Source organism: Pongo abelii, chromosome 3, assembly GCF_028885655.2.
Source record: "Pongo abelii isolate AG06213 chromosome 3, NHGRI_mPonAbe1-v2.0_pri, whole genome shotgun sequence".
NCBI lineage: Eukaryota > Metazoa > Chordata > Mammalia > Primates > Hominidae > Pongo > Pongo abelii.
In genome coordinates this window covers 202378768-202403647 of record NC_071988.2, presented here as the reverse complement: position 1 = coordinate 202403647, position 24880 = coordinate 202378768, and the positions used below count along the sequence as shown (strand labels likewise).

Below are 24880 nucleotides of genomic sequence, written 5' to 3'. Positions count from 1 at the left end.
TTCTAAACAATGTAAGATTAAAGAGAAGCCTATATAAATACTTCATGAAAATTTTGTGGAAAGTATGAAAAATGTCATATAGATGTACATACATACAGTTGATAACAATGTGTTTTTCTCAAAATGTTTCATACGCTAAACTTGAAAACCATGAACATTTGTTCTCTTAAGCTTTATTTTTTGTATTCTTAAATGATATTTTTAACTGCAAATAAATGTATCTATTAGAATTATAAGAATATGTTTTGTTCAAATACCATGAATGTAAAAAAAGTATTTCAGAATAAATATTTAATTATTACCATATTCTTCCATGAAAGTAAACAGCACATCTACTCAGCACATTTTTAGAAAGTTTACGAAATACAATATCATTAAAAGACATGATTTAGGTCCACAGAAAGCTTGAAATCTACATATGGGAAAAAAAAAACCCTACACTTTAATTTCCGTGGTTTCAAAAAACATGCTGGGAATAAAATGTTGTTAGGATTGACATAATACCCTTATCTCTACACATTTAAGAGGAGGGATAAAAACAGTTACATCACAATGGTGAGCACTCAGAGAGGACAATTACAGGGTACTATGAGAGTACAGGAGATGTCCCTGCCCCTGTGTGCCTGATAAGCAAGGACTGTATGAGTGAAGTGATAGTCTAAGTCTCGGCTATTTAAAGTATACACTAGATGGTGGTGAGGATGTTGGGGTTGTGAGAAAAGAGTGTTCCAGGTGGAAGAATCAGCATATGCAAATTCCTAGGAGCTTGAAGAAACCAAGAATCATTGTGGGGCTGTTATTTAGCCTGACTAGAATATGGCTGTACAGAGTATGGCTGGGAGATGCTAATACTGCAGCAAGAGGAGGTGACGCAGAAAAGACCCCTGTGAGGCCTAATAGGAAGTCTTCAGTTTGTCATCAGAGAAATGAAAATCAGTAAGATTTTATCCACCCGAACCTAGCAAGCAACAGAATGTAGACAAATCACCAAGACTGGCTATGGTGGAGGGAGTGGGGAAGAGGCTCCTAATGTGTTGTAAAACCACAGGAAAGATAAAGGTAAATGACCACCAAAGGCACAAAGTTGTCGAAGAGTAAGTAGAACTTCAAGGGGAGTTAAAAGTTGGGTGAATTGTCCAGGTAGTGAAGAGGAATAAGACCATTGCAACAGAATCAGATGACATGGTGACTAAAAGCCTAGATTGTTTGTGGAATGGTAATAGAGTTGATTAGACAGCAACAGTTTTAAGAAAGAAAGGATGATAAAATAAATAGATTGGGCTAAATCATAGGAGACAGAAAATGAGGGAGTGTAATTTATCTTTGATTTAAAACTTTGATGGCTTTTGAATCATGAAATATGGGATAGAGGGGATCAAACTTTGAACCTGGGAAATCAGTTCAGAGGTTATTTCATGAACTAAGACTGGAAATTCCAAGGAATTCTCCTGGGCTTAGAAGACAGATCTGGAAAAGCTCTGAGGCTGGACAGCGAGGCTCCTGTGAGTGGGGCAGGGCTATAAACTCTTGCGTTGTTCACATCCCTGTGGCGTTCCCACCAGCAGCAAACTCTTCACTCAACACAACAAGAGGAAAGTTTGGAGGGGAAGTTAGTCTCCAGAAAGATGATGCACTTTAACAATAAATAAGTGCATACATAAATGCAGGTTTTGTTGAGATGTCTTTGAGACATGCAGATAACTTGGTCAGTATGTAGCCAAATACAAGAATTTCAGAGCCTGAGAAAGGATAAGAAAGAAAATGAGTAGCAAAAGTTGGGGTCTTTTAAACTGCAAGAGCTCCAAGGAAGATAAAAAGAAGATCTACATATTGAGGATTCCTATTGATCCTTTAATCATCTGGACATGAGTAGTAGTATTAGGGGATGTGTTGATGGAAAATTTAATTTCCCTCAAAGTAATCAAGTGGTTACAGATATTTAGCACTTCCTAGATGATAGATACGAACACGATTTCAGTAAAATTTTGCATCAGCTGCAATAGAACCTAATTATTCTGGAATTGATTTTACAATAATACTTCAAATCATTATTTTCCCTTTATCTTGTTGTCTATTTGATAATTTCTTTCTGCTTATTAGTATCTCCAAAATTAAAAAGGGTAGCAAAAATGTGAAAATAATAATAACGCATGCATCATTTCTTTCAGATCTCATAAAAGTTTGATGAGAAGTAAAGACAAAATTAGTCAATTCTCTACTAACTGGGAGAGATTGATCTGAGAGAAACAGTTGAAATTATATAATATTTTAAATAAATATAAGTATTATTGAAAATAACATTGAAGCATTAAAAATAACATTTGAAATAATATAAATCATAATATGTTGCCTAGTAAAGTAAAATCTAACATATACATTTTAATTAGCATACTACTTTTGTCTATAAATTGTGAATTAATTCCTGCAATGTGATTTTTGCCTTCAAACGTGTTTTTCTTTTTGAGATGGAATCTAGCTCTGTCGTTTTTTCTTTGAATATGTGTTTTGTATTTCTATTCTATCATGTTAGTAAAATTATTTTTCTTATACAAAAGTGAACCTCATTTTAGCACTAATAAATTACCACAAATAGTAAATTAATAAAACATGATTTAATTAAGTTTTATTATAAAAGCTTAAATGAATTTGCCAATACATTTTAAATTTGTTTGATCTGACTCTCAATAGTACTTGTAATCTGAAATTTGCTAGTCGAAGAAATATACTTACACAACAAATTTGGAAATATAGGTATATGTATGTGTATATACACACAGATACACACACACATATATATATACACATACACAATGGCAATACATGCAATAGCAATTTTTTGGCTATTAAACTTCATTTCAGCAATGCGGAATTTAGCAAAATGTTTGGTGTTCCCTGCTAGTATTTAAATTGCAAAGTACACAATTAGAGTAATGCAGAAAACTATGTGTGTATGAGTGTTGAACAACTTCTACCATGAACAAGTTTCCTATTGTTACAAAGAAATAGGTAAATAATAGAGACATTGTGGCATTTAATGAGACAAACATCCTTTATAATTTTTAATTCATTCACCTTTTAAGGACTCTAAGAGCCTCAGAATAGGCACAGAGACAAGACCAAAAATTCTATTAGACTCTAACCAGAGAATTAAGAATGAAAGAGTCACTTTTTCCATCTCAGAATGAAGCTGCTTCAACATAACCAAGTCTTCATTCATTTGCCATGCCTCCAAGGGCACTTTCTATGGATTTTATTTTTTTCCAGGGAAAATACGTTATTTTTTCTGGAAGTAACAGCACATTCTCCTCCAAACTGTTTGTTCCCTCAAAGACTTCTTCTTCCCACTGCATCAGGATATTTTATCCCACCAATCAAAGCACTTTGAATTATCTTCCTTAACATTTTCTTTTACTGGTAAGGTTCATCAGACAAAATAAAACTATTAACAATGCCAAAAGAACTATTAGACATGCATAGAGACATTTTTAAATCATCCAATCAATTCAACTTTACCAATTTCAAGAATTTTGCAATTTTAAAAATTATATAAATTATAAAATATTCCTCCAGGTAATCAACAAACAAGAAAGTCAACAGACAAAAGTTATTTAAAAGTATCTATTAAATGTCATAACGAATAACAGTAGATAAATCATAACAAAAACTCAAATGTAGAATAACATATCAGAATTTAATTAATTTGGTCATAAAATCTCTATATCAAGAAACATATTTTATCTTCAAATAAAAACACATATGGTCATTTAAAGGGTGATGATTTTCCTGTACTGCTCTATGCATCTGCTTTCCCATCTTTTTTTTTAAGTCAAATTTTTTTTTACCCAATCTCTGTATAACTGCACAGCAGAAAACTATTTTAGCAGTTAGTTTTAACATAGAAGAGCAACCCTTAGTTGTTATTTTAGAAAGGAGATATGAACAAGGTGATATTTGGAAGCTATCATCATTCAATTCTGGAATTCACAAGAAAGCCCGTGTGCAAAAGCAGGAGGATATATTTCTTTGGGAAGTATATTTCATATGATCTAAGCAACTTTGACTGTACCATCTAATGTGGGTGTATAATTGGGCAGAATTAGAAATGAGTGACAATTGGTTCTAAGAACGTAATCAAGTTAGGAATAAACTAATTCATATGATGGTGCCATTGACAGGTTAATGGTCTCAGGAAAAAAACAAAAACAATTTTTAAAAAAACCATTCTATCTTGTTTTCTCATTTCTACAGTTTCCCCCTGTATATGTCTCCCATTCTTTATTATACACAGAAATCTAACATGATGATAGCCTGAGGTGTTATCAAGTTCAGCAGTTTCAATGATATTTAACTCACACAAAGAATAGGCAAATAATTTATTATTATTTGAGATCAGCATTTGCCCAGCGGTTGTATAATGTGGCTTAATCTTATTGCTGCTTTTTAAAGAAGAATTTCATACTCTTCAATTATAAGTTTTTTTTAATTGGGTTTTTTAAATTTTAAAGGCCCTTTAATAATAAATTATCCACAGCATGTCTATTGCCAACCACAGATGCCATCTCATCCATTGCTGTTTTTAAAGCACTTTATAATTAATCACAAAATTAACTAATTTTATGACACAATTTTGTTTCCATAACTAATCCATTGTTTCATCTTCTAAATATATGAGTGGTTCATAAAAGATATGATAAAATGCACAGTGCAAAAACATATAATATTAATGCAAAAGTTAGATCTAATATTCAAATAATGTAATACCAACGATAGTCAAGCGCAAGCTCTAATATGTTTCATCTTCCTTATTCCACCTATTTCTAAACCCATTAATCAAAATCTGACTCCAAGTTCACTTCTTACTTGAAGATAAATTTAAAAATTCCCTTAGCAAACAGGGTGCTCTGGGGCCTGGCAACAAGAATATAAAGAGAATGTAGAGGCTGACTTCAAGAGGTCCTGTCTAGATAGAAATAGATAATTATAAAACAAAGCTGCAAGTTTTTAAAAATGGAAATATGAAAATGTTAGTGCTGAAATAAAGAAAAGAATCTTTTATTTTGTTCTGGAAGTCAAGAAAAAGCTTACTAGAGGCAGTGAGGTATCAGAACGAGAAAGTACTCAACAAGTAATTGACCGGCAGGGGACAGAGACAGGTATTTGCATTCAGTGGGAAGAGGCTGGAATGAAGTCTTCCAAGCAGACATGACAGCAAGAACAAAGGCACAGAAGTGAGTGATAGAATGGCTTATAAGGGGAGCCACAAGCAGTCTGCATTACTAAAGAAAAATGGAAATACAGAAGAAAGAAGCCACGGAGAATGAGGCTGGAGATGTATGTACACCAAGGCTTAATCAACAGGACCACGAAAATTATATTTAGGAAGGTGAGATTTATCTGATAAGCCATGGAAACATCAAGATATTTTGAGCATGTGGAAATGCCCTCAGATTTGTGTGTTTGGAAATGTTATTATCTAATTACTGGAAACTGCTGGAAAGAAATATTTGAGAAGTAAAGTTCAGAAAAGGTTAAGCATATAGTTGCAACTATAATATATGGGGAGTAAAATGACAAGATGTGGTGCTATTTGGAATGGAGAGAGAGAAAGAAGTCAAAGATGACGCTCAGATTGTCTGCCATAGTTGTTCAGCATGTCTCCACAATGAGCACCCCACCTCCACACTTCCTAAGTGACTTTTGGCAAATTATTAAACACACTTAAATCTTAGTTCCAAAACTACATAATTGTAGTAGAGTGCTATGTGCTGTACAGGACTGTTAAGATTAGTTGAGATATTTCATGTAAAGTACCTAGCATAGTGCCCGGCACATACTACTATGAACTCAATAAATGTCAACTAGGTACTACAATTAATACTATCAGGAATTTCATGTAGCTATTAGTACCATAACTGAAAAAGAGAAAATAGAAGATGTTATCAGTTTAGAAAAAAAAAAAAGATGATAGGTTCAATTTTGGAAATTCCATTGACTACGGAGGAAGGCATCCATGTGGAAACACCCAAGATATTACAGTATCAATCTGATTTCAGACACAGTACGATGGTTGAGAAGATCAATATGACAGTAATAGAATGACAAAAATATGGAGCAATAATATTTTAAGGGCAAAAAAAAAAAAATGAGAGGTCTTAAAAAGACAGAAAAGAATGGGTAGAGGTGCCAGTGGAGAGTGTGGTGTCACAGAAGCCATGGGAACGGGGATTTGAAGACGAGATTGGCTAACAGAGATAACGTTAAAAGGAAGTCTAGCAAAACAACTGAAATTGCTCATGGATTTGACAAATAGGTTAAAACCTTACTGAAATAGTTGTGTGGACTAAGCATATAAGCCAGAAAGTAACAGGTTGAGCAGGGATTCAGGTTGAAAGGTTAGAGACAGTGAATGAAAATTGCTTTTCCAAAAAATTCCATGAAAGTAACCAGCAGGGGCCCTAAAGTGAGAAGCATGGTTCAAGGGGAGCTTTATGTGTGTGTAAGGCATGTGAGTATATGCAGGTACCTGCCAGGGAGTGGTAGTTCTGTTTTTACATATTGCAGAGTTAAGATTGTTTAGAGGAGAAAATGTTCTTAGAACAGGGAGCAGCTCATGACACCAGAAAAAATGGGGATGGACAGGTCTTGGAGTTAGTAGATGAGGCATGTGTTAATAGTTTGAGTGACCGACTTGGCTTTGAAGGAGATTTTGTCCTCTGAATCTAAAAGGAAACAGATAAGAAAAGCACAGACAGGCATATATTTGTAAATAATATTGGGGACAGAGGGCTCTCAAGTGAGGTAGGAGCCCTATGCCAGATGCTTGAAATGTTTTCAATAAATGAAGGAAAATATCATCTGCCAAGGGCCAAGAGATCTGAATTTGAGAAGAATGGGGAAGGTTTGAGGTAGCAGTAGGCAGAGGGAGTGCATGAGCTGACAAATGACTATGAGAAGCTTGGGGAGCATTGATAAATGTCTGGCTGAAACTAGAGACAATGAAGGTGTAATGGTTCCCAAGTGCATAACTGCATGATTTTCTCCAGATGGATCCCTGTGTCTGGGTGTAAGAATGTGAAAAGTAGATGTTGTTACCAATGCCATGTTGATGGCATCATAGATTGAGGTAAAAATGTAGTTTTGATGACCAAATATGGAGCCCACACTGTGAAGGGTATGAAGGGTTCCAGTGGGCATGACAGAAAAAAAAAAAAAAATTAAGCAACTGAGGGACTAGGGAGTTCAATGAAGTTGACTAGAAATACTCATTCCTGCTCAAACTCGTGGCTCCAGTAAGAGCTTATATTCACAGCACTTCACCACTGTAGACCCTGTGGTGGCATCATACATACCTTGCCACTGTGTTCAGGCCAGGGTATTCGCCCCTTAAGCAGATCTTCAATTTGTGTCGTTCCTGGAATTTTTCTACTGGATCTGGGGGGAACTCTCATTTTCCCTTTCTTTTTGTGAAGTTCTCAGTATGTAAGTTCAGATTCGAGAGGGAATCGATGTAATGTTTAAAAGAAACAGATGTGGAAGAAGGACAGAGGGAGGGAGAAAGTATGGAGAAAGAGGGAAAGAGAAAGTGAGAGACAGAAGAGAGAATGGTAATGATGATATAATTGCTATTAGGGGTTAATATAAACATTCTTAAAAAAAATAAACAAAACAACTTGGGACCCACCCAGGGATGCAGAGTCCCCATCCACAGTTGTGTGAGCAGATGGATTATCCCATCCATGCACTTCTTGAAGACCTAAGTCTTTATATATAGTTTAATAAAGGTAATTCAATAAAAATTAAGCTAGTTACGTTATACTATATATTTTGAACATTCTGCCAAAGCATCTGAAGAAGCAGAAGGAGAGGGAGCATTATCAGCTCCCAAATAAAAATAACTTTTTTTCCAGTTAAATGATTCTTTCCATTGCATTCTCTACATTACTCTGAAACTAAGCTCAAAGTCGTCAAGTTTTAAAGAATGTCTATCTGGTGTAATTAAACTGTGAATTAGTGTTTAGTAGAGCTTAACGTTTAGAGTAGCTAAAAGGGATAATTCTTGCATTTAGCTGTAGAAGTTTAAAGTGCTTTTGGGTTGTTTGTCTTAAACAGATCATTCTGGAAAGTTCAATTTAGAAATTATAAGCATGAGTGGAATTCATATTTTATAGCATTGGTCCCCAATCTTTTTGGCACCAGAGACTGACTTCATGGAAAACAATTTTTCCACAGATGGGGTGGGTGGTGGTGGTGGTGGGGGCAATGATTTTGAGATGAAACTATTCCACCTCATATCTTCAGGCATTAGAGTCTCATAGGAACACTCAACCTAGATCCCTCGCATGCAGAGTTCACAATAGTGTTCGTGCTCCTATGAGAACCTAGTGCTGATGCTGATCTGACAGGAGGCAGAGCTCAGGCAGTAATGCTCGCTCACCTCCTGCTGTGCAGCCGGGTTCCTAACAGGCCAAGGACTGGTACACATCCACAGCCTGGGAGTTGAGGACCCCTGTTTTATAGAACAGATGAGTCAATTCATCAAATACCCACCATGTAATAACTATTCTATGTGCTATAGTCAATTTATTTACCTCACCATGCCTATGTCTACAGATTACATCTCTCTCTCTCCACACACACACACACATACACACACAAATATAAACTTATAGAACGTTTGGTTTTGCCAAGTTTATGAGCCTAGAAACTATACTAAGATTTATTTGACAAATCTAAGTCTGAAAAGACACAGTTATTTGAGCAGACTCTCCCTTCCAAGCTGCACTTGTCCTTTCCTGCCAGCTCAGGCTCATTTCCATACTGAGGCTGAAGTATGGGGTGGATTCCCGAGATCACTCTTTTATCAAATCTCTCATCTCTCAGACAGGCTACTCTCTATACCTTCCTTCTTTTCAAAAGTTCTCTTTGAGATCAAGCGAGAAATCTTTTCTCTTATAAGAGAGCTTCTACTTTCAGTCTTAGTTGGACCCAAAACAGTTCTTTTCTTTTGAAATGTTGACATAGTTCTTTCACGAGACTGGTTAGATTTCCAGTGTCATGAGTTCCAAGGATGGAGCCCTGGTGCGCTCCAACATTCACATGTCAGAAGAGGAAAATCCTTTAAGGAGACCTAGCAGGAATGACCAGTGAGACAGGATGAAACAACCAGGTCAAATGCTCCAGATGGGGCAATTAAGATGTGGACCAAGAAGTGACATTTAGACTTGGCAGTGTTGCAGTTGTTAGTGCTTCTTTACATTCGCAATTTGTAGAGACCGGTGTGGCAAAATCTGATTGACGTGCACCAAATAGAAACTGACAGCAAGGTAATTGATGATCATGGCTAAGAGAACTCAGGCAAGGCGTTCTGCTGAAAAGAGGAATGAAGATATGGGGCTGTAACTGGAGGGGAAAGTGGGACTAAGAAAATACTTGTTATGTATGTAAGAAATAACAGCTGATGAGAAAGACATGACAGCAGAGAAGAAACAAGGAGAGCAGAGAGTTGCACGCTGATCTCCTTGCATAGGTGACAGAAGATGGGATTTGGTGCATGTAGTAGTACATGTTGAATGAATGGAAGAATAAATGAATGAATGAATAACTCAAAGAATCATAGAAAGACTGTTTTAATATTTGTAGCATTGTATTAGAGTAAAATATTTGTAAGCAAAATAAAATTATGTTCCATTCACAGAGTCTTTAAAAATAGTAAAAGAACTATGTTATCCAAATATTCAATCAATTAATAAAGTCAGTGAGCATCCACTATAGAATGAGCAATATGTCTGACATTGTAAAAATGAAAGAAAAGCCTAAGACAGGTTTGTTACCCTTAAGGTATGCAATGTATAGTTAAGAAAAATGCAGTATGTATAACCAGCTGATAAACTGCCTACATTATTCAGTGTTTAATATATCTTAGTATATTATTATCATTTAAATATCATTAAATTACTGCTATAGTTTTTTTTAACCTCTGTAGTCAATTATTTCATTTGACTCAAAGTACAAAGATACTCTGTGAAAAACGAATCGTCTCTCCTTAGGCAGCTTGATTGATATCTAGAATGCAAACTGCTCTTAACGTTCCTAATTTTGCTCTTTTGCCTAATGTTCTCCCTAGGATTCAAAATCATTCCCCTAAGGTCCATATCAGTGGAAATGTTCTTTTCTTCTTCTAAGGCAATGTACTGCCCAGGACACTGATTTTACTTTGATTGTTGATTTCCTTTTCCATTTTCCTAACACAGACATTTCACATGTAGTTTTACTGTTTTAAAGTCAGTAAGGGTTCAGAGCTCAGATTTGGAGTCAGGCCGGCCAGGATCTCATGCCACTCACCACAGGGACCCTGGAACGTGTATGAAGTTCCCTGTGCTCCAGCGTCCTCATCTGTAGAATGACGCTAATGACAGCATGACTCACAGAATTTTCGTTAGGATTAAATGAGTAAATACATTGGAAATAATAGAGGGGTGTATAACACATGGTAAGTACTCATTGAATATTAATCCTTTATATTCCATAGGCCTTCTGTGACTCATGCCTCAGTTCCTGCTTCAGTCACGTTCTATACTATTTTTCCTTGAAAGAGGAGGACAGTCTTAGATTTTTCCCAGATTCTTGATGAGGAAAGCGAGTACTATATCCAAACTGTGCAGCAAGTGTAAAAACAGACTCAAATTCAAGATTACTTGCAATTGACTATGGAAATATTCAAGGATGTATCATATTTTTCATATCAAATTTTGAGAATTCAAACATTATCACGATTTGTCCCATGGCATGTGTGGAAGTAATTCCTAAATTACAGACATGCCTTCTGCAGTCCTCTTCTCTGAGCTCTGGGTTTATTTTCACATGTCTTCTTAATGTTTCCACTGTGACAGCCTGATGGAATATCAAGTAAAATCTATCTAGAACCAACCTTATATTTCCATTACCCATATTTCCTACTTCCCAACAAACAAGTCCTCCTTGGAATGTCTTTTTTTCCATATGTGTCATTGCCCAGTTCTGAATTTTAAATTATGATTTCATCTTTCAATTCACTTCATTGCCCATACTCACGACACCCACGATGTTACTGTGTCTTAGAAATCGTATTCAAAAAATGGGAATTTTTTATTCAGAAAGAGGGATGTGGGCCCGACATAGTGGCTCACACCTGTAACACCAGAAATTTGGGAGGCCAAGGAGGGAGGATGGCTTGAGACCAGGAGTTTGAGACCAGCCTGTGCAACATAGCAAAACCCTATTCTTATAATAAATGAATGAATAGAGATGTGATATATGGGTGTGTATGATCTGAAAATGACAGCTTGAGGTTACGTGAGAGTATGAATCAGTGAACAAATGGGTTTGGCAACTTCTAGTCATTCCTCAGGCAAATGTCTTGCAAAAAGAATCTAAGAGGAAGACATGGAACATATCCATATAGGTCAGAGCTCAGCAATTGGAAATTTAGAAACATAATAACGCATGTGAAGGTACTGAGGCCCAGAGACTGTGCTTGAAGCTTTTTCCAAATGTCATCTCATTCTATTCCATTCCTAAAACAAACTTGTGAGCTATTACTGGCCCCGTTTTGCAGATTAGGACACCAAAGTTTGAGAAGCCTCATTCACAAGCAAAGAATAAACATGCCAGGAGGAAGCTTATTATGTGGAAAAAAAATTGTGAAGAGTAACAACCAAATTTTATTATTCAAAAAAGTGGTGTGTGCATATAGATGTGTGTGTGTGTGTGTGTGGTACTATATCAAACTGTTAACAATGATATTTGTGGTGTCTGCATATAGATATGTGTGTGTGTGTAAGGTACTACATCAAACCATTAACATGATATTTTCTTGTTGGGAGATTTCTGAAATTTGATCTGGGGAATCAAGTCTTGTCATCTGCCAGCAAATAAGTAAAAATGAAGACAGACTGGTAGATCCTAAAGGGATGGCACAGAAGACAATAGAGAGAGATTCACCTAAGTGCCCATCAATGGATACATAAGTTTTTAAAATGTGGTATATATACACTTAAATATTAGTTAGACATAATAGAGAATGAAATCTTGTCATTTGCAGCAACAACAACAACAACATCAAAAAAAACAAAGTGAGTCAGCAAATAATTGCAGGGACACAGGCAGGGGGACTAGAGAACCAGTGCAAAGACCAGAAGCACAGAGATTGCCCCATATTTGAAGAACGACTAACACAGAAAAGGAGCTCATTTCTTCATTAAGCCATAGGCTCTGATGCCCAGCTGAGAAGAATCCCTGTGCTGTTTACTCCAATATTGCTATCACCGTATTTTGCACATACCAATGGGCCATGCTGAAACGCCCTCCCTGCCAATATAAAGCCTATCTTGAACGTGTGAGTCAAGCCTTACACTTTTTCAGGTAGTCCGGTTTATAAGACACGTTTCACTTTTGAACTGCTGTAACTTTTATCCGGTCAACTTTGCTAATATTAGTTACACAGTGATTCTACTGCCATACAAATCTTGCCGTGCATATTTTATCCCTACAACTAGATTTTATGCTCCTTAAACATTAGGGCTTTATCTTATTTTTGCTTCCTCGCATAAAGCTTTTAATGTGGTGATTTACTTGTAGATCTATTTGATAAGCATTGGTTAATTAACATACTGAATTTTAGATGCAGAATTCTTTATAAGTAGTAAGTAGAAACATTAGCAGAAATAAGACTGGGTAATGATCTCTACAATTTAATTCAATATAATTAATGTGTGTGAATTTAAAATAAAATTTTACGTGAATAAATTTTTAGAGTTGAGATTTTCATATAATCAAACAAGAAAATTTAAATTAAGGTTTCCCTTAGTAACCATAATTCATTCCCTTATGCATGTATAATATTTCATTGCTATTAATTTACAATTAGGTTTTATATATAAATATATAGGTAATGAATAACCCTGACAATAAAAAGAACATATAGACTATTAAAATAATGCCTTAAATTATAGTGTGTGGGAGATCTCTCTAATTCTGCTTTAATATTACAAATATTTTTGAGAATTTTCTCAAAAGTATCTCAGAGTTACACTTTTTCATAACCAGCTGTGCTCACCATTTTTCTAGTCGTTCAAATCTTTTCTTTGCATTAATTTTCCGATACATTCTTCAATTACCTTAGCATTTTAACATATTTTAGCCTTTAACTCCTAAAACCCTTAATAATCATATTATCATATATTTACTAAATTATTTATAACATGATATTTTATACAGATGATTGCACACATATCCCACTGTAAGCTAGTGATTTGTAAAAGTGGAGTATTTTCATACTAATTGTAATGGATACAAGGTAGATTCAGTGCAAATGTTAAAAGACTTACACACAGCGGAGAACTGTTGAGAGGCACAGAGAGTAACCAAAGTCATGTTTTCTGATTCCTAATTTAATGGTCTCTATTTACCAGTGGGGTCTTGAGAGTCTTAGAATATACCATCTTACAATCTTTTAGACTCTTTAACATTTTGATCTAGGTGCTTTAATTACCTAGCCAGATTAAACACCCTCAGAAAGCAGGGATTTTTAACATTTTGGTTGCCATAGCTTAGCAAAGTAGCAAACAAACAGCAGTCACTTGAAAAATATGTGTTTTTCTTTATAATGTTGGGAATTATTTCCAAATACCTATGATGACTTATCAAAAAGCAAAACAAAACGACAACAAAACTTCCTTTGGTGTAATTAAGAGAAATCAATTTCTAAAATAAATCATATCGATAATTAGACATATATTTGATTTTAAAATTAAAGCTCACATACATGGAAAAGTAGAAAATCATTCCCATATCAGTGAGTCTCGAAGTGGTCTCTGTATTATATGATTTGTTTATTTAAAATACAGATTGTTGGGCCCTACTGCATACAAAGGAGTCAGAATCCCCAGGAGAAATCACAGAGATTTACATTTTTCTGAAGTCCTATCAAGTCATTCTTACACCCACTACATTACAAAGATACTTTTGTGGATGTTGATGTGTAGAAATGTTCACACCCTCTTTTAGTTTGCTTCCTGAAATAACAGTGATACTAACACATGTAAGTGTTGTTTCATTGCTTACTTTTTCATTTTAGAACTTAAGAATTGTATTTCTTTTAAGGTAAAATTTTGTATTATAATGTATAATCTAAACTTTGATTTGGAAAGACATATTTTTCCCCAAGATGATACTTTTTTCTTAAAAAGCAAAGGAAATATATTTCAGATATTGAATTTTACATTTAATCTATCATGCTTCAGATTACTATACTTAAATTTGGCAAACCATTTTTAACTTAAGTAATCTGTATAGGTCAGGCTTCAATTTCTAAATTCATCTAAAGTAAAAATGTACACATTAAAATTTACACCACTTGTACAGCTAAAATACGTCATATCCTCACCCAAAAACAGCTGAATAGATATTCTCTTTACCTTTTAACAATAATTTACCTTTGGGCAAAGAATGTGTGAATCCAGAATGTAGCCCCAAGCTTAAATTAGGAAGGCTGTAGGCACTTATAGGTGAACAATCTGTTAGCATTTACTCATATAGCACTAACTTTGTTTAGTTATATAAATTATGTTTTTCTTTATTTAGATGTTACATGCATTAAGTCTTTTTAAAAAATAGTTATTAAATTAAAAATAATCCAAAGAGTTCTATATTTAGGAAATAATGCAAACGTTGGGACAAATGTCCTTTTTTTCTTCCTGAGCAGATGTTGGCATTTGGAGACACATTTAAAAAAAAAAAAGTATTACCTTTACTCACTTCTATCACAAACACAGAGTCAAAGAATTTCCACTAAATTCCTCCTGTGACTTGTATAACAAAATATTAATGCCTGCATCTAATGTTTTCTGCCAGATGCAGAAGCAATTAAGAAGTATAAATGATTAAAAGACTAATCGATGTAATCTGCATAATCAAAAGGATCCAGGATACCAGGCCCATACACTTTTTGGTCCACAGGTATAAAGACAAAGACAGAGAGGAGACAAGGAACACAAGAGCCTTGACCCTGGTTGTGTATATTTCAAAGGATATGTTATACAAAATGACTTATAGAATCCAGATTCAATAGTTGGTTAATACGTTAAGTTCTAAAGTCAGATATTATGAAATATATATAAAGTTCCATAGACACATGGAGTCAACAAAGGTCAGTTAATACAACCTTGAGCATATTTTCTGGAATAACTGATCAATGTCAACTAATAAAAGAATACAGTGCCAGTAAAGGTGTGAGTCTATCAATAGTGAGAAAACATTTCTTTCATTTTATTTTCTATGTAAAACAATGTGCCTTTCAAAAATATTGGGCTGCTATACTATTTTGTACATAACTTTGAAATTCATTATCTATTTTACTGTCTCTGGAAGGCTGACCTAAATAGCTTACAAAATGAGTGGATATCCTATTTATACAATGTTGGGGGAAAAAATCAAGGATAACAAACCATTTTGATAAAAGTGACAGAATATTTATGCAAAATGAAAGTTACCAGAATATATGTGATAAGGGCTTCTAATGTCTGTGTACTCCATATGTGGAACCATCAAGAAGGTTGTTCTGCCTGCAAAATCTACCATAGTGAGTGTCCAATGGCTAAAACTACTTTACTCATTTTTTTCCTAGGTAGTCTAATGAAATGAAAATACTGAGACTGGGGCCCCAGATGGCTGAGTAGAAGCAGCAGTGTGCACTGCGCTCATGGAAAAGAGAAAGAGGTACAAGTGAGCAGTAGCTCCTCAACTGGATGGGCCAGGCGGACACACTGGGGTTAATCAAGGAAGCAACACAATCCACAAAGAACATAGAAGAGCGAGACAGGGCAGCTACCCCCTCAGGACTGGCACAGACTCAGGGGGAGGCTCCCCAATGCCGGGAAACGGTGAGTAAGGGAGAGCCCTCGGGGTCCCACACTTCTTGCAGACCTCTGCAACCCTGGGCTCAGGAGATGAACCCCCTGGCACAGCCAGGGCCTCCAGACTGACACGGAGAGCTGCGAGGAGTCCGGGCAGAGCTGCTGCTCAGACACACGCAGAGTCCGGGGATCTTGGACCCCTGGGAACTCTGGTAGCAACCAGGGGCTGCAGCTCCAGCAACAGTGGAGGCCAGGTTCCCTCACACGTCCCTAGGAAAGGGGCTGAATCTATAGGGCTGAGCAGCGACAGGCCGCAGGCCTTGCCTCCACTGCACCTGGACGGACAAGGTCCACCGGACTGGGAGCCTGGCGTGACCACCGCAGTGCCGCCTGTACTCTCAGGGCAGTGGTAGCCCTGCCCTTCCCTGAGACAGTGATCCCAGAGAACACACAGGCAGGCCTGCAGGTTTTGCTGCTCCACAGTCCCGCTCCTGCTGCCCTCAGGCTCAGCTGGAGCAAAGTGATTAAGGACTAACGCAGGCCCCCAGCACCGCAAGGCTGTCTTAGGTAAAGGTGGCCAATTTTCCACGCGGGTCCCTGCCCCTGTTATTCCTCACTGCACAGGGCCTCCTGACCTGGGCTCCCAGCACAACCCTCCTTCCCCGGCCTGATCACTTCAGTCAGTGGAGGCTCTGCTTTTCTCTGGGGAGGGGGCGGGGAGAATAGCAGAGACAACCTACAGCCCCTCTCCCATCGCAGCTGCAGCAGGACCACCCTTACTGCCCGCAGGCTGGAGAAGGAAAACGGGCCAGATCGCACTGCTGACATCTCAGGCACACTGAAGCCACCATAAGGAGAGGAACCCAGGCTTTCTTCCCCGTTTCCCCGTGAGCCTCCACTCCTTTCTGTTCACCAGGCAGCACCTCCCCCAGCCCCTCGGGATGGAAGACCAGCTGCCCCACTCCCTACTAAGCATTCCCACTGGTAGTGTCTCTGTGTTTCCCTGGGGTGGATGGAGCTCCCAGAGGCAATGACAGCCCCTCTGCCACCACCACTGCAGCCGTTCTGCTCTTGCTGTCCTGGGACTGGGGAAGGAACAAAGAGCAGGAAGGCTTCACTTGAACCACCAGCACACCAGGGAACTCAGTCTCTCTTCTTTGTGAGCCCCCAACCCCCAAGTAGGGCCTTCAGCTTGGGCTGACACTGTAGCCGCCCTGGCTGAACATCCCATTGACAGCGGCTCTGCACGTTTCTCTGGGGTGGAGCTCTCAGAAGCAAATGAAAGCCACTCTGCCACTGCTACTGCAATGGTTCTGCCCCTCTTGCCCTTGGACTGGGGAAGTTACGAAGACCCTGATGCTTTACTCACACCTCGAGCAAGCGTCAGCCGCCCTAAGGAGAAGAAGCCAGTCTGTCTTCCCCATAAGCACCCCACACCCCTACTCATCACTAGGCAGGGCGCCCTGGCTTGGGCCCACAACACAGCCGCCCCAGCCCAGGCTGATGGCTCCAACTGGTAGCAGCTCTGTGTTTCTCTGGGGCGGAATCTCAAGGGACAAGTGAAAGGTCCTCTGCCACTGCTGAGATCCCTGTCCTTGCTGCCCCCAAGCTGGGGAGGGAACATAAAGCCTGAGCTCACCCCAGGGCTGCGGTGTGGTGTGCAGCCTGAGAGTGCCAATCCAAGATCTGCAGCCAGCATTTGAGTGGCAGAGGAGTCCACACTCAGAAAACTGAGAGGCAGCTTGACTGCAAACCCTAGGAAACACAGAGAAGCCACCTGGCTGAACAAGTGCCTACCTACCATCCATTATGCTTATCCGCCATCTACTGGGCACCAGCCCAAACTGCCATACCAAAAACACTCTGCTGACACACCTGCTCCCAAGAAATCAAGGACAAGAATTCAACCACAAATCAAGATGCAGCGCAAAGCCTCAGCCCTCTGAAAACAACCAAAAAGGAAGTCAACTGACTTTACTCAACTTACACCATAGTTAAAGGAACACCAGACCACACAGATGAGGAAGAACCAGCACAAAAACTCTGGCAACTCTAAAAGCCAGAGCGTCTTCTCTCTTCCAAATGACTAGTTCCCCATAAATCGTTCTTAACCAGGTTGAAATGGCTGAAGTGACAGACACAGAATTCAGAATATGAATAGGAATGAAGATCATCAAGATTCAGGAGAAAGTTGAAACCCACTCCAAGGAATCCAAGGATTATAATAAAATGATACTGGAGCTGAAAGACAAAATGGCCATTTTAAGAAAGAACAAAACTGATCATAATTGAGCTGAAAAACATACTCCAAGAATTTCATAATACAACTGAATGTATTAACAGCAGACTAGATCAAGTTGAGAAAAGATTCTCAGAGCTCTAAGACTGGTTCTGGAAATTAATTCAGACATGCAAAAATAAAGAAAAAAGAATGAACAAAATGTCCAAGAAATATGGGATTATGTATGGAGACCAAATTTATGACTCACTGGCATCCCTGAAAGAGAGGGAGAGAGAACAAGCAACTTGAAAACATATTGAGGATATCATTCACAAAAAATTTCCCCAACCTTGAGGGAAATTCAGGAAATTCAGAGAACCCCTGTGAGATACTATAGAAGACGACCATCTCCAAGATACACAGGCATCAGATTCTCCAAGGTTAACATGAAAGAGAGAAATATTAAAGGCAGCTACAGAGAAGGGGCAGAGCCCCAACAAAGGGAACCCCATCAGGCTAACAGTGGCCCTTTCAGTAGAAACCCCACATGCCAGAAGAGACTGGAGGCCTATATACAGCATTATTAAAGGAAAAGAACTACAACCAAGAATTGCATATCCAGCCAAAGTAAGCTTCATAAATGAAGGGGAAATAAGATCCTTTTCAGACAACAAATGCTAAGGAAATTTGTTACCACCAATCAAATTCCCTCCTGTACCTTACAGGAGGTACTTAAGGGAGTGTTAAACATTGAAAAAAAACACCATTACTGGCCACCACAAAAACACACTTAGGTACATAGATTATGGACACTATAAAGTAACTACACAATCAAGTCTGCATAATAACCAGCAACAACACAATAACAGGAATAAATCTGAACATATCAATATTAACCTTGAAATTAAATGGGTGAAATGCCATAATTAAAAGTCATAGAGTTGCAGATTGGATAAAAAAAACAAGACCCAACTGAATGCTTTCTTCAAGAGACACATCTCACATGCAATGACAACCATAGGCTCAAAGAAAGGGATGAAGTCTACAAAGTAAAGCAAAAACAAAACAAACAAAAAAGCAGAGGTTGCTATTAAAACAGACTTTAAATCAACAATTATCAAAAAAGACAAAGAAAGACATTACATAATGGTAAAGCATTTGATTCAACCAGAAGACTTAATTATCATAAATGTATATACACCCAACACAGGAACACTCAGATTCATAAAACAAGTTCTTCGAGACCTACAAAGAGGCTTAGATAACTATACAATAATAGCGGGAGACTTCAACATCCCGCTGTCCGTATTAGACAGATCACCCAGGCAGAAAACTAAGAGGGAGCTTTACTGCAAACCCTAGGAAACACAGAGAAGCCATGTGGCTGAATGAGTGAACTCAAGATTTGATCAAGTGGACCTAACAAACATCTATAGAACTTGCCACACAAAAAACAAACAAACGAAAAACCAGAATAAACATTATTCTCACCTGCATGAGGCAATACTCTAAAATCTACCAAACAATTGGCTATAATACAACTAACAGCAAATCCAAAAAAAAACCAAATCATATGAACCACACTCTTGGACCATAGAGCAATGAAAATATAAATCAATACTAAGAAGATAGATCAAAGCCCCACAATTACATGGAAATTAAACAATCTACTCCTGAATGACTTCTGGGTAAACAATAAAATTAAAACCAAAATCAAGAACTTCATCGAAATTAGTGAAAACAAACATACAACATACTATAATCTCTGGGACACAGCTAAAGCAGTGCTAATAGGAATGTTTATAGCACTAAAAAATGCCCATATCACAAAGTTAGAGAGCTCTCAAATTAACAACCAAACAAATTTCACACCTATGGGAACTAGGAAAACAAGAGTAAACCAATCCCAAGCTAGCAAAAGACAGGAAATAACCAAAATCAGAGCTGAACTGAATGAAACTGAGACATGAAAAACCATACAAAAGACTAACAAAATCACAAATTTTTTTTTTGAAAGAATAAATAGGATAGATCAACCACTAGAATAATAAAAAAAGGAGAGAAGATCCAAATAAACACAACCAGAGATAACAAAGGGGACATCATCACTGACCCCGCATAAATACAAAAAAGAATCAGAGACAGCTACAAAAATGTCTGTGCACCCAAACTGGAAAACCAAGAAGAAATGCATAAATTCCTGGACATATGCAAGCTCCCTAGACTGAACCAGGAATAAATTCAAACCCTGTACTAACCAATACAAAATTTCAAAATTGAGTCAGTAATAAAAAGCCTACCAACCAGAAGCAGCCCAGGTCCAGACAAATTCAAAGCCAAATTCTATGAGATATATAAAGAATACCTGGGACCATTACTACTGAAACTATTCCAAAAAACTTAGGAGGAGGGATTCCTCCCTACTCATTCTATGAGACCAGCATCATCCTGATACAAAAACCTGGCAAAGATAACAAAAAAAGAAAACTTCAGGTCAATAACCTTGATTAACATACATGCAAAAATTCTCAACAAAACACAAGAAAGCTGAATCCAGCAGCACATCAAAAAGCTAATCCACCATGATCAAATAGGCCTTATCACTAGGATGCAAGTTTGAGTGAACATACACAAATCAATAATTGTAATTTATCACATAAACATAACTAAAAACAAAAAACACATAATCACTGCAGTAAATGCAGAAAAGCCTTTTGATAGCATTCAGCATCCCTTCATGTTAAAAAACTCAACAGACTTGGCATTGAAGGAACATACCTCAAAATAATAAGATCCATCTGTGACAAATCCATAGCCAACATCATACTGAATAGTCAAAAGCTGGAAACATTCCCCTTGAGAACCAGAATAAGGCAAGGATGCTCTCTCTCACCACTCTTATTCAACATAGGATTGGAAGTCTTAGCCAGAGCATTCAGGCAAGAGAAATAAATAAAGGCATCCAAATAGGAAGAAAGGAAGTCAAGCTCTCCCAGTTTGCAGGTGATATGATTTTACACCTAGAAAACCCCACAGTGTCTGCCCCAAAGTTCCTATATCTGATAAACAACTTCAGCAAAGTTTCTGGAAACAAAATCAATCTACAAAATCAGTAGCATTTCTATAAACCATTAATGTCCCAGCTGAGTGCTAAATTGAGAACACAATCCTGTTCACAATAGCCACAAAACAAGATAAAATATCTAGGAATGCAGATAATCAGGGAAGCGAAATATCTCTATACAACAATTACAAAACAGTTCTGAAAGAAATCAGAGATGACACAAACAAATGGAAAAACATTCCATGCTCATGAATAGCAAAAATCAATATGGTTAAAATGGCCATACTGCCCAAAGCAAATTTAGTGCTATTCCTATGAAATTACCAATGACATTTTTTCACGGAATTAGAAAAAATAATTCTAAAATGCATATAGAACCAAAAAAGAGACCAAATAGATAAAGCAATCCTAAGCAAAGAACAAATCTGAAAGTATCACATTACCCGACTTCAAATTATACGACAAGGCTCCAGTGACCAAAACAGCATGGAACTGGTACAAAAACAGATACATAGACCAATGAGAATACAGAGCTCAGAAATATGGCTGCATACCTACAACCATCTTGTCTTCAACAGAGTTAACAAAAACAAGCAGTGGAAAAACGACTCCCTATTCAGAAAATGGTAGTGGGAAAACGGGCTAGCCATATGCAGATGATTGAAACTGGATCCCTTCCTTGCACCATGTAAAAAACTCAACTCAAGATGGATTAAAGACTTAAATGTAAAACCTAAAACTATAAAAACTCTTGAGGAAAACCTAGGAAATACCACTCTAGACATGGGCTATGGGAAAGATTTTATGACAAAGACACCAAAGCAATTGCAACAGAAATAAAAATTGACAAATGGGATCTAATTAAACTGACAGCTTCTGCACAGCAAAAGAAACTATCAACAGAGTAAACAGACAACCTACAGAATGGGAGAAAATATTTGCAAACTATGCATCCAACAAAGGTTTAGTATCTAGAATCTGTAAGGAACTTAAACAAATTAACATACCAAAAACAACCCCATTAAAAGGTGGGCAAAGGAGATGAACACTTTACAAAAGAAGACATATATATGTCCAAGCATATGCAAAAATTCTTATAATCAGTAATCATTAGAGAAACACAAATCAAAATCATAATGAAATACTGTCTCACACCAGTCAGAATGGCAATTATTAAAGTCCAAAAATAACAAATGCTGGCAAGGCTATGGAAAAAAAAGGGAACTCGTACATATTGTTGATGAGAATGCAAATTATTTCAGCTACTATGGAAAGCAGTTTGGTGACTTCTCAAAGAACCTGAAACAGAACTACCATTTGATCCAGCAGTCGCATTATTGGGTACATAATAAAAGGAATATAAATCATTCTACCATAAAGACACATGCACGTGTATGTTCACTACAGCACTATTCACAATAGCAAAGACATGGAATCAATCTAAATGCACATCAACAGTAGCCCAGATAAAGAAAATGTGGTACATATACACAATGGAATATTACGCTGCCATAAAAGGAACAAGATCGTATCCTTTGCAACAACATGGATGAAGGTGGAGGCCGTTATCCAAACAGAACTAATGCAGGAACAGAGAACTAAAACTTTTAAGTGGGAGCTAAACACTGAATACACAAGGACACAAAGAGGGGAACAACAGACATTGGGGCCTACTTGAGGACATTGGGGCCTACTTGGACGGTGGGTGGAAAGTGAGGATCAAAATACTACTTTTTGAGTACTTTGCTTATTAACTGAGTAATGAAATAGTATGTACACCAAACCCCTGTAACATGCCATTTATCTATAGAAACAAACTCCACATGTACCCCTGAAACTAAAATAAAAGTTTTTAAAAAGTTGAAAAGATGTCACTTACTTCCGAGATTCTGGAAAATATCTTTTGCAAAATGGAATGTTAATCCTTTGAAGACTGCATTATATCTACATTAACATGTTCGGTGTGCTTTTATGGAATCAGAAGGTAAAGGGCTCTGCTAATCATAACTGTTGGGATAATGCTGCTATGGTTCCACCATTCTGTCAGTCAACAAATATGGAGAATCGATTCTGCTTCTGTATTTAGTTAAATATATCTGCAAATTGTTAATTTCTAAAGATACACAGTATAAATTCAGGAGGGACAGCCAGATGAGTATTTAAATATGACAGTCATTTTTGTGTAACTCTTATAAAAATATTCCAGACCATGAATGTCTGCATCTGGATGATGAGAGTAAATAATATTTCCTAAGAATTCTCTGAAATGAGCATTATTTTAATAGATGCTTTAGTTCTAAAAAAATAAAATACTAATAGAAGTATACCATAATCAGACATCCATATCTCATTTTGGTGAATATCTTTTCTAGTATGGCTGCTATATAAAAATACTGCTTTCAGAAAAAAGGAAAAGAGTAGAAAGCAATAAGGCAGAAATAGTTTTAGGCAAGGCATAGCATTAGTGGATTCTGAGAATTAGATCACAGAACAACGTTCTGAAAGTATTAGTTTCCCTTCTAAACTTGCTTCTTGAGGTCTCATATTCTATTCTCTAAGGGTCCTGTAATCTCTTGGAGGGCTTAAGATCATTGACTAGGAAGAGGGGTAGCTAGATTGTTGAAATATTTTGGTACTCTTGATCCTTGTCTTTTATCCATAGGAGGAAAGCTTTGTGAGTAAGCAGGTGCCACAGCTGTTGCAGATCATTAGGATCCTTCTCTCAAGATAACTCCAGGCCTGACTATTGCCCATGGTGATCAAGGATGGCCTCCTATCCAGGACCATAGGACAAAATGGATTTTCACTTTGTGTTTCATCCAGCATTTCGGTCACATAAAATTGAAAGATTTTCAACATACTTAAGTCAGCAAACAACAGAAACACAGTCAAAAGAATGGGGGAGGCATCATGCGTAGCGTCTTTAGTTTGTCAGAAATCTCAGAAGTAATTTTTTCTAGTGAAAAATAAATAAATAGAATATAGAGACAAATGTGTGAAAAAAGAAGTTGGGAGCTTTGAGAAAGAACAACTAAAATCTCTGTACTTTTTTTTTTTTTTTTTTTTTTGAGACAGGGTCTCGTTCTGTCACCCAGGCTGGAGTGCAGTGGTGCCATCTCGGCTCACTACAATCCCTGCCTCCTGGACTCAAGCAATTCTCTGACCTCAGACTCCTGAGTAGCTAGGACTACAGGCAAGCGGCACCAAGCCTGGCTAATTGTGTTTTGTTTGTTTGTTTGTTTTTTGTAGAGACAGAGTTTTGCCATGTTGCCCAGGCTGGTCTCAAAATCCTGGCTTCAGGCAATACGCCCTTCTTAACCTCTGAAAGTGCTGGGATTACAGGTGCAAGCCACTATGCCTGACCAAAATCTCTGTACTCTTGAATGGAAGCTGTCCCACACATTTTGAGAGTGATCTGTTGATTGCTGAGTCATTCAGGGAGACAGGCACACTATGGAAGTCCATTTGTAATGCTGAACTCTCCTGGGAAGCCCATAGGCCTGAAAAAAGACAATTTCTCTCTTTGCACTCCTCATCCTTAATGTCAAAGAAGACAGTTGGACATAAGAGTATCACATCTTCAACTATAATGAGGAAGGTGACACAAAGCCTGAATATTAGGAAATACACTTGGAAAAGGTGGAGGTGGGGAAGGCTTTCCACTTTTATAGAGTACCTGCCTTGCCAACAAGAGGTACTGGGTTA

The 24880-nt window shown here is 37.4% G+C and overlaps 1 protein-coding gene and 1 long non-coding RNA gene across 2 annotated transcripts in view; one reads left to right on the top strand and one right to left on the bottom strand.

Moving 5' to 3' along the window:
• The window catches only part of TENM3 (teneurin transmembrane protein 3), a 2759728-nt gene that overhangs the window by 2699276 nt on the left and 35572 nt on the right, over positions 1-24880 (bottom strand). The window lies entirely within an intron of this gene.
• On the top strand, positions 605-24197 carry LOC129058832 (uncharacterized). Its single transcript, XR_008524246.1, has 3 exons — positions 605-1059; positions 15662-15917; positions 23838-24197. It is a non-coding gene; the product is annotated as an uncharacterized LOC129058832 (long non-coding RNA).